Source organism: Myotis daubentonii, chromosome 5 (genome assembly GCF_963259705.1).
Source record: "Myotis daubentonii chromosome 5, mMyoDau2.1, whole genome shotgun sequence".
NCBI lineage: Eukaryota > Metazoa > Chordata > Mammalia > Chiroptera > Vespertilionidae > Myotis > Myotis daubentonii.
The window spans coordinates 92808376-92818721 of NC_081844.1; the positions used below are offsets into that span (position 1 = coordinate 92808376).

At 43.5% G+C, this 10346-nt stretch overlaps 1 pseudogene; it reads right to left on the minus strand.

Annotated features, from left to right (window-relative positions):
* Nucleotides 1-9850: 9850 nt before the first annotated feature.
* Nucleotides 9851-10001, minus strand: LOC132236330 (U1 spliceosomal RNA; annotated as a pseudogene).
* Nucleotides 10002-10346: the final 345 nt, after the last annotated feature.

Below are 10346 nucleotides of genomic sequence, written 5' to 3' on the forward strand. Positions count from 1 at the left end.
GGGAAAAAAGAAGAGTATCCCAATCATCTTCCTAATTTTGATTTAGTCAGATTCCTGCCTACATGGAACTATTGAAAACCCAAGAAAAAGTCTTGATGAAAGATCTAGGACTTACAACATGCTGCCATGTAGGTGGAAACCTGTTGATCTTAGCAGTCAGAACTCCAGGAGAATAGCTAGCTGACTGGCAGACTGGAGCTCGCTTGTGCTGTGCACGTTGGCATAGATGCAGGCACAGGAGGCACACAGACATCCTGTTGGACCTTTTGTAACGGGGATGACAGCACTGCAGTCCGTAAATACCTTCAACTTAAGCCAGGATTTTCTGCTTCTCTGAACGATGGCTTTGCTTCCCTGGACCTCACTTGCCTGTTCTGTTGAATTCAGAGTGTGCAAGGGCAGACTACCTGCATTAATGTTTTATTGCTGCTGTCATGAATTACTACAAATTCAGTGGCTTAAAACAACAATGTAAATTTCTTATGTTACAGTTCTGGAGGTCAGAGGTCTGAAATGGGTCTCACGGGGCTAAGATCAAGATGCTGGCAAAGCTATGTCCCTCTGGAGGTTGTAAGGGAGTATCTGTCCGTTGCCTCTTCCAGCTGCTAGAGGCTGCCTGTGTTACTTGGTTCGACGCTCCAAACTCTGTTTATGCTGTCACATCTCCTTCTGTCACTCAGACCCTCCAGCCTCCCTCTTAAAAGGACCCTTGTGATTACCGTGGGCTCATTTAAATAGCCCAGGATAATCTCTCCATCTCAAGAGCCTTAATTTACACCTGGAAAGTCCCCTTTGCCCTCCAAGGTTACACAGTCTCAGGTTCCAGGGATTAGGACATGGACATTAGTCTGTACACCACACTCCTAATCCATTAGGAGAGCCACAGGGACTGGCAGTGTGACCTGGGAGAAGCCACCTTGCTGTTCTCTCTCAGCACATTTGAAATTGGAGCCTGTAACTAATGCTGCTCTCCCTGCACTACTCCATGGAGGCTAGGATAATTTGGGGGAGGTTAGACTTTCAGTTCTTTGTGTTGTGGTAGAGAAGGAGTGTTGGGGAAATGAGTGGTGATGGCATGAATTATATTACCAGTGATGCTATCAGTTTTGATTCTGCTCCATTTCTAAGGAGGTATGGACATACAGTTTCACTGTCATCAGCTCTTCAGGGTCGGGACTAGTGCTTTAGCCTCCAGCCCAGGGTTTGTCTACACAGCTGACACTCTTGGACCCACATTACGTTGATTTTTGTTCCCTTATGTCACATGGGGCAAAGGTATACAGGGGGGTTTAAATATATTTGTATTGATTTCAGAGAGGAAGAGAATGAGAATCAATCAGTGATGAGAGAGAATCATTGATCAGCTGCTTCCTGCATGCCCCACACTGGGGATCAAGCCCACAACCTGGGCATGTGCCCTAACCAGGAACCGAACCATGACTTCCTGGTTCCTAGGTCAACGCTCAACCATTGAGCCACACCAGGCAGGCAAGGGTGTTTTAAAGGAGTTGAATCATCAGATGTACAGTAACACAAGACAGCCACCCAAAAAAGGTCCCTCCACAAAAAAACAATGATGCCGAGTGCCCTCTCCAACAACCAATGTAGTTCCAAATGTTCCAGGAATATCATGACATAAATGAAGATCCAGGAATATCATGACATAAATATACTAGTATAGCCATAGAGAAAAAATAAAAAGGACCCTGGCGAATGACAAGGCAGGAGTAAAATACATTAAAGCAAGTATTAACAGAGTGATACTGACCTCCAATGTTTTTGCTGCATCCTACATGAACCTGTGAGGCAATACTCTGAAGAACCCTCATGATAACCCCTTTATGTACACAGTAATTTTTTGCAGTATACAGAAGGACATTTATTATCCTACATGATCTTTGTGCCAACCCTAAATGCTGGTTGGGACTCTAATCTTCTCCATACAGAGCAGAGCAATGAGGCTCTGAGTCACTGCTCATGGTTTCATTCTCCCTAAGAAGTGAATTATGACTGGTACTTGTGACTCCTGTGCCTCTATTTCTTTATCTGAGAAACAACGAATTAAAAGATAGGTTTTGTTGGAGAAGTAAACATTGATACTTTTAAAGTACATAGAATATTTCTTGGCACATATTAAAGGCTCAGTGAATAATATACTATCTACATACAAAAATTAGAGCTGTTTTTCATATATCATCTGGTAACTGAAAATTTCTTGAATAATAGACTCAGGATCAGGAAGAAGGTAGTAGTTTTATGGCTAAGGGGTTAATAACCATGTACATGCAATTTTACCCTATGTTAACACAGTGGCCCTCTACACACCCAGAACTCTCTCACTTAGAAATACGTCTTCCTTTTGCCTCTCTTTTTCTTTTGTCGCAGCCCTTATTTCAGTTTCTAATTATTATTTGTGGTAATTTAATTGATAGTTGTGCCCTCTATTTGATTCTAGGCTCCATGAGAGAAAGCCTTATTCCCTTTCACTATGGTATTTCCTAGAACGTAGATGGTACTGAGAGATGCTCAAATATGGGAATGAATGGACCAGAGAGTAAATCTAAGTTGTCATGTGCCTACTCTCAGCTGCGACACTTTCAACCCTGATGAAATTGTGAAATGACAACCAACCTCAAACCATGGGAATATATTCCAATTCACAACTTTCCTTAATGTGTAACCTGAATCACTGGGTTAATTACCAGCTCATAACTGAGGTCATTTTTGTAGTCATTTACCACTTTCTTGGAGTCTCACTGTAGCTTTTGGAGTAGCTATAGCAGGTTTGGTTCCCCTTTTTAGAGATGATACAACAGAAGCCCCCCCAAAAATGGACGTCTTTCCCCAGGTCATAAACCTGGTCAATGTTACAAATAAAACTAAACAATAGGTCATTTGCATCTCCCATAATAATAAAAGATGTATGTAGATGATTTCAATAGTCCACTGGGTTAGGTGATGTTATCACCATTTTATAGACAAGGAAAATAGGACAGTTGGTTTGAAAGCCAGGGTTTTAAAGCACCATACTCTCTATTGCCTTCCTTTCAATTTGACTTTATTTCTACGGCAGCATGCTGACTCCCCTGTGCCCTTGCTTGATGGCTCATGAATTTATTACCTTTACCCCATTGTATAAAGTCTTACTTGGTTTTACTGCTCCCATTTTTACTTATTTTTGACCTCAGGGAATAAGGTGTAGCAAAGCTGGGACACCCTACTTTCCCCAGCTGACAGAAAAGAAGAGAAGTTTCCTTCCAATTACCATCATCTTAAAGGGTGGAAGTCACACTCTTTGAACAGGGTCTGTACTGTCATGAGTTTTCACAGGACAGAGGAAATTATCCAAAGCATGACATGTTTCGACAGTGAAAGCTGATTATGAATATTTTGCCCTTAGCAGTTGTCAGTACATAGCATTTAAGAATCCCCACAGTAGATATATGTTCGGTGGGGGACACTTAGCACTTCCTCCTGGGAGAGTGTGGCACTATTTCCATTTTCAAATTTGCATAGGCTTGGAGTTGAGAGCCTGGCAGGATATCATTGCATTGAAGGAGGTGAAACTGAAAGGGAACTTAGGAAGGACCCACAGAAGATAACTGCTGTATCCCTCATCCTTCACACAATGGCCAATACTCAGAAGGTATTCAGGAAACATTTGAAATGTGTGGGATAAACGAATAAGGCTTATTTTGCAGATGGAGAGGACAGGCTTATACAAAGAGAATAACTTCCCTAAAAGTCACTCAGAAAGTTAGACATAAAAATCAGGTTGGATGAGTTTTATTTATCTGACCTTTTATAGTCTATGAATTTAGTCATTCATTCAATGGTTGTATAGTTGCTGACATAGTGAGGGGAGTACACAGGATGAAGACGTGGTTCCTGATCTCTACATCCACTGAAGGAAATGAGACAAGGTGGCAAGTATCAGGAAAACCAGTGATCATCCCCAGATGTCCTCACACATGCTTACTTCATGTGTAAGAGATTTGTTGAAACCCCTATGATATTGTAAAAGTACCAACATCTATATGCTTATCAATAGGACAAATGGAAAGTTAACCCTAATGTCAGAGAATACTATATAACTATTAAAATCCATGACATGATCTATAGGAGCTGAGAGAACCATCACTACCAATGACATGGAGTCAGGGAAAACAAGACAATTGAACAATGCATACAGTAGACCCTGTTTATGGACATCCTATATAATAAAAGCCTAACATGCTAAGTGTCCGGTCGTCCAGCGACCAATTGACTGCTCAAGCAATCAAAGCATAATATGCTAATGATATGCTAAGGCTGCTCAACCACTTGCTATGATGTGCACTAATCACCAGGGGGAAGATGCTCTGACGGTAGGTTAGCTTGCTGCTGGGGTCCAGCTGAGATGGGGGACTGAGCGAGATGGTCCGGACATGCCCTGGAGCCCTCCTGTGGTCCCCCCCCGACCCCGATTGTGCACCATTGGGGTCCCTCAGCCTGGCCTGCGCCCTCTTGCAATCTGGGACCCCTCAAGGGATGTTGGAGAGCTGGTTTCAGCCTGATCCCTCAGGCTACTCCCCTGGGGAGGGTCCCAGATGCAGTGCTCATGGCTGGCGAGCACTGCTGCAGCAGTGCGAGCTTCTCCCAATCGGCACTGATTGGGCGTGAGTCCAAGACAGGTGCAGTGGGTCCAGGATGAGCAGGAGCAGCAGGGAGGAGCTGCAGGTGGCATTGGACTGACTGCGGGTTTTGGCCTGATCCCCGCAGGTCACCCAGAGGGACCCTACCCATGCACGAATTTGTGCAAGGGCCTCTAGTCTGTTAATAAACACGAGGTTGTCCACCTATGGACTGCATCTAGCTTGCAGGTATCTTATTTGGCCTATGCAGCATTTCTAAAAATTTAGAATTCATTGCCATCACCTTAAAGTCAGGAGTTTTGACACCCAAAATCTGGATTGGGGACTACTCTTAAACTGAAGCAACTGTCAATGCTGAGGGTCTACAATGCCATGCAGCAATGACAGCAGGACAGGGTCATGGCTGCCCCTACAGAATGGGCATTCACTCTCACATTTAGCCTGCTTAGAGTGTTTATGGTTCTGCCTGCCCTTCTAGGCGTTTGGGTTGCACACCCTCTCTTGGTAATGAAGAGGCCCCAAGAGCACACTGTCAGGGTTGTAAGGAAGGATTGGGGTGCTGATGAGCAGGCTGTTAAGGCCCATTCCAAAATTTCACACACTGCTTTTCTCTCATGGCAGGCAGCGTTCCTTATGTAAGTTAAAAAGACACAATTATAAATACTGGAGAGGAAAATTAGGATCTTCCAACAACATTTGGTCCAACCATAAAAGGATGGCTGTGGCATGAGCATTGGGGCACAAAGGTGGAGCATCTAGTGTAGAGGCGGTGATGTAGTAATGGCTCTGACTCATGTGATTTCCTTTTCATGCTCAGACTTCACTTTATATCCCAGCCATCGGACTCACAAGCCCTGGGAGCACACACAAAATGCTTTGCCCAAAGTATGTGCAGAGAGCATGGCTGTGTCTGCCAGTCCCACCTGGAGCTCTCCTTCTCCCCAAGGCAAATGCCATAGGCCATGCATGCTCCTCTTGGGCTGCCAGAGGCCTCTTGCCAGTTAAAGGAGAACTTGAGTCTCGGCATTGGGAATTTAGAGATTATACAGAGTGGAGAAAAACCTCTGAAAAGCAGCCTAATGTGGAATTGTGGGGAAGAGAAAGGGAGAAATAGAATTGTGACTTGTCTTCTGGTTTTGACCTTGACTAAGGTTGCTATCGGCCTCAGTTTCCACTTCTGTAATATGAGGGAGATGTCCTGGGTGCTATTTAACAGCTCTATAGTTCAATAATTGGGCTTTGGCTCTGGATCAACCCATCTGAGAAATCAGAAATGCAGTTCCAATAGCTTAATATGGCCTGCCTTTCATGAATCTTGTGAGAGTTCTTATTTGAGGAAATGGACAGCGCTCTCAGCACCTTCTTTCCCAAGATTGTCTGGAGCTGTTATCACAGAGATTATGCCAATTGAGATGCACTCTCCTAGCCTATTTGAATTCTGCAGCCTAGTTGAGTAATAAGAGCTTGCCTTTGTCAAGCCATTTTTACATTCCTAAAGTGCTATGCAACTCTCCCCTGAATTTTATACTTATATCAATACTGTAATGTAGGCAAGGCAGGATTGGTTTGAAAATCACATTTGAACAATGGGGAAATTTAGACTTGAATTGCTCTCAGAGAGGCTGCAAGGATATACTCAAAAGGGAGCTTTAGAGCTGGGTCTATCTCCCAGCTCAGCTGTGATAGGCTGGGGATGTGAGTTCAGGCAAGTTCCTTAAGCTCCCGGTGCCTCAATACCCTGCTCTGTTCACTGGGGATAAATACCCACCCCAGGGATTAAAGAAGATCATGTGTGCTAGATCATAAAGACCAGATATGCCAGCCAGCACTTACCTTCTATGGAGACAGTGATTGACTTGAGAGTTATAGGAAGTAAACAGGATTAATAGTGAGGATTGGGGGGTGGCCGGACCGAGAGAAGAAGCTGCCATAGATGGCCGTGACAGTGTCACTCACTGGGACAGGGAACACCAGATGGAGTCTGGGACTGGCGTGGCACAGATGTGGAGGATTTTGAGTTTGGCTCTGGACAGGCTGATTTTAAAGCCCGTGGAGGCATTCAGAAGGAGATGTCAAAGGAGCATAATTCTGGATGTGTGTGCTTGATTTTCCTATTTCCTCACTTGCGTGTTTGTTTGTTATCATTTGATCTAATAAGTGCAAGAATGCTGCCTCATTGAAATTATAATAGGGTCTTGGGAGGTTTCCCTGAGTGACTTATAGATGGAGAGTCACCTAAGACATTATTTTTGGGTGCAATATTTCTCAAAGTTGTCAAAGAATATTACTTGAGATGTTAACAGAAAAAAGATTATGAAAAAATAATTTAAAGAAATACAACATAGCCCTAGCTGGTTTGGCTCAGTGGAAAGAGCGTCGGCCTGGGTTCTATTCCGGTCAAGGGCACATGCCCAGGTTGTGGGCTCAATCCCTGGTAGGGGGTGTGCAAGAGGCAGTTGATCAATGATTCTCTATCATCATTGATGTTTCTATCTCCCTCTCCCTTCCTCTCTGAAAACAATAAAAATATATTTTAAAAAAGAAGGAAAGAAAAGAAATGCAACACAACTCTCTTTCATCTCTTCTTCCTCATAAGATTGACAGGAACTCATTAAAAGCTTCCAGAAGTGTGGTCCTAAGGCAAACCTGTTGAATCTCAAACTCAGTCAATTTATCTAATAGACCCAAGACTCCCCTTCATTTTCTCATGTCATTCTAACTGCCCGCTTGTACATCTGGGCTTGTGGAATAGACTGGAAAGTGCTTTTCTTACTTGAAATAGGGACCTAGAGAAGGTCCATGCTTTGCCTAGCGGTCCTCAGTAGCTTGTTAGGTGGGAACCCTATTTTCCTCACTGTAATACTGTTTCCTCCCTGCCCCTCTCCACACAGCCTGCACTGTAGCCTTCTGGGAAAAGCAGCAAATGAACAACAGCCAAATGCAGCGTTCATTCTTCACCAGGCACCGCAAAGCACCTTCTGAAATTGCCTTCACCCTGTTGCCTGCTTAAGTCATCCAGAAAACAATTCAATTCATGTTTTAATAATATAAGTTTACACTCCCGTCACACCTATTATCTGAGGTTATCAAATCATTCTGCCGACCTTAATGAATTCTCATGCTGCTGCTGCAGAAGACCTTAAAGGAACATCTTGCTCGTGGGACTCTCCGGGGCCATTTAAATGAGGATACTGACAAACTCGTGCTGCACACACCTTCTTCAATCCGCTCTTGTGTGAGCGAGGATCTTCCCTGGCTGGGCAATTACTCTACATACCACACATCCAAACGTGCCATCCATCCCAACAAGAAAGCCCTTTAATTTATTTGAAGCCCTTTAATTTGTGCCGTTTAAAAAGCTCCTGCATGTCCATTACTAATTCTTTCCTGCCAGAAGCCTAGAGGCAGGTAGGGGAGGCTGGTTACTCTCCCTTTACAAAGGAGGCAATTGGTGTCTAGCAAAACTAAAGCAGCCTTCCCCAAGACAGGGCAGGAGTCGGGATTCATATTCACATGCCGTCATCCATTTCCTGAACAAGTACTTAATGAATGCCTCCTGCTTCCGAGCCCTAGGCTGGGTGTGGGGAGTACAGTAGTAAATTACTTAGTAAACATCTTCTCTGCTACCATGGACTTAAGAGCTCAGTGAAGGGGACAAAAACAAAACAAATAAAACAAAAACCCCAACAACAATAAAAACAACAGAAAATTTAAAAAAATTAGGACACTTTCTAAAAACTACCCTGAAGAAAACAAATGGGAAACATTTTTTCCTCCGATATCCACATGTTCTGCTCCGACTTCATTCATGGACATCTTTGCTCAAATTCCTACTGAGCCAGGAGGACCATGCCAGCGAAGAGCACTGCCAAGAACTAAAGGATCTTTTTTTTTGGTAAAAGCAAGAGATCATCCACAATGAGAGTTTGGGAGGATGTGGGCCTCAGGCCATTACAGATAAATTATAAGGCCTTGATATTTTCCTTTCCTACATTATTCTCTCCACATCCCAATTAATGTCACAGGATAGCAAATGATTTGAGACAGAGAGAGAGAAAGGGAGAAAGAGCAAAAGGCCTGCCTGTGGCTAATCCTCCCAGACATTATCTTCATGTATCAGGATGGAGAGTCCACGCGTCGCAGATACCGTGGAAACACAGCATTTCAAGGCGGCGCTAAAGAAAAATGAATAGTGCCATCCTCCCAACCTGTCACCCTTCCAGTTTCAGTCCTTGGAAATTCACTGGGCTCCAACCCCAGCCCCAACACCATCCTCATCCGTCACATCACCATAGCAACTTTTAGGGGCCTTATTCCTCAGCCACATGGCAAACTAATTGAACTGTACAACTTATTTTGCAGCTGGGGAATGTAAAAGTGACTCTTATATTTAATCATGCTCACAGCATTGACATTCAAATCAAAAGGCTTTGTTAGGGCCCCTGGAAAATGGAGTGTCATTTTGCCAGCACAATGTTTCACTCAGAGGCACATCCTTCCCGCTTTGAAGGGCTGAGTGAATGGCAAAAAGAAAAAGGCAAAAGGCTTTTTGGCTCAGGGATGGGATAGGGTGGGCAAGCGGGGAGGAAGGAACAGAATCTGGATGAATAACAAAAATGAATAAATCCTTCTAAATCAGTCCGCATTCAATGCAAATGATGTTCAAAGTTTTTGTCTTGTGATTTTTCTTTCTTTCTTTTAAAGAGGCAGCCACGTTGTGGAAAGAGCCCTGGAATCACAGACGTACTCTGTACTCCCTCGATCTCAGATCTTCAGGCAAGTCACTTCGCTCCTGGTAATCCGTGTTTCCTTGCACATAAGCTGGAACTAAACACTGCCCGCCTGACAGACCCGTTCTGCAGGTAAATGGGGTGTATGTAAGCATATGAAAAGCATGGAGCACAGTGTCTGACACCTCGTAGGCACATACTTGTCATTTTCCTTCCAAAGCTTGAACCTTAACATCTGGTTAGCCCTGTGCCAACACTTAGCACCTAAGACAGTACACTGGATACCTCATCTCATTTCATCACAAATCTAACAACAGACATTGTCACCCCATTTTACAGATACAGAAGTGAGGCTTAGAAAAGTAATCATTAAAAATTACCCAAAACTTGGAAATGAGGAAAAAGGAAGACATAATGTCCTTTCAGAACTGGATCACTATCTCACAGACCCTCCTGAGTTTTATCTGATTTTTTTTTTTTTTTTGATAGGAGAGAGCACAATGCAGTCCAACCATTCCAAATTATGCAGTCGAGTTTCCCACATTTGGGGAAATGTCAGGGGTCAGCACATCCGGATAAGCCTCACCCTGGGTAAAGCACCTTCGTGACCATGATATCGCCCCTGCCAGGTAAGTATTTTATCTGATTCTTAAAGGGAATGAACCTTTACTTAATTTACCATTAATTACACATAGACTCCTTCATATTGGATGTTGGTTTATAGAACATGTGTAAGTTACAAATGACTTTTGGCTGGTAAAGAACAAAGGATGTTTGTTCAGTAGAAAAGATAACGCCCAAAGTTACTACCGAGTGCTCTAGCCCTGCAGAGCATTAATTACCTAGCTACCTTTGTGTATAACTTAGCCATCTTACTTCAGTGTTTTTATTTTTCAGGGACTCTATACCAGTTCTCAAGTCCTTCTTTGACTGAGCTTTCTCATCCTGCTGAGTCCTTCTTTAACATGATAATAAACCTCCA